Raw genomic sequence first — 654 nt, 5'->3', positions numbered from 1 at the left:
ATGAGCTGCAAGTGTGAAAGCTTTGTCATAGAGATATATCTGCAAGACCTATTGTGTTAATGCAGTGTGTGTTTGTGTACGTGTGTATGTCTCGCTCTGTCTATCTTGCTGTGTGTGTGTGTGTGTGTGTGTGTGTGTGTGTGTGTGTGTGTGTGTGTGTGTGTGTGTGTGTGTGTGTGTGTGTGTGTGTGTGTGTGTGTGTGTGTGTGTGTGTGTGTGCGTGTGTGTGACAGGGACTAATTCCATTAGTGGTCTAGTGCTACGGGAGATGAGCAGGGATTGACAGAGCTGCAGTCGTAATGAATTGGCTCTGGCAGCATCACTCAGCCTATAAGTTCCTTCTCTTTCTCTTCCCCTTCCTTCTTTCCTCCCCCACATCTCTATCTCCCTCCCTCCCTCCCTCCCTCTCTCCCTCTCTGCAACACTTTGAGCCAACTGCCTCTCAATAAACATGGCCTTGTTAGAGCCTCTCTTGCTAATCACAGCTCTTCATTACAGCCATGTCCGCTTAACTAGGTGGTTTCATTACCGCTGCTGCGCCTGCTAAACACCAAGCCACCGACATTCACCAATTTCCTCTCCATGACTGTCAGACCTCACTGAGCAATTAACTCATAGTCACTCGGTTATGTTTGTGCTTATGTTTAGGAATGA

Source organism: Blennius ocellaris, assembly GCF_963422515.1.
Source record: "Blennius ocellaris genome assembly, chromosome: 1".
NCBI lineage: Eukaryota > Metazoa > Chordata > Actinopteri > Blenniiformes > Blenniidae > Blennius > Blennius ocellaris.
This window is presented reverse-complemented; position numbering follows the sequence as displayed.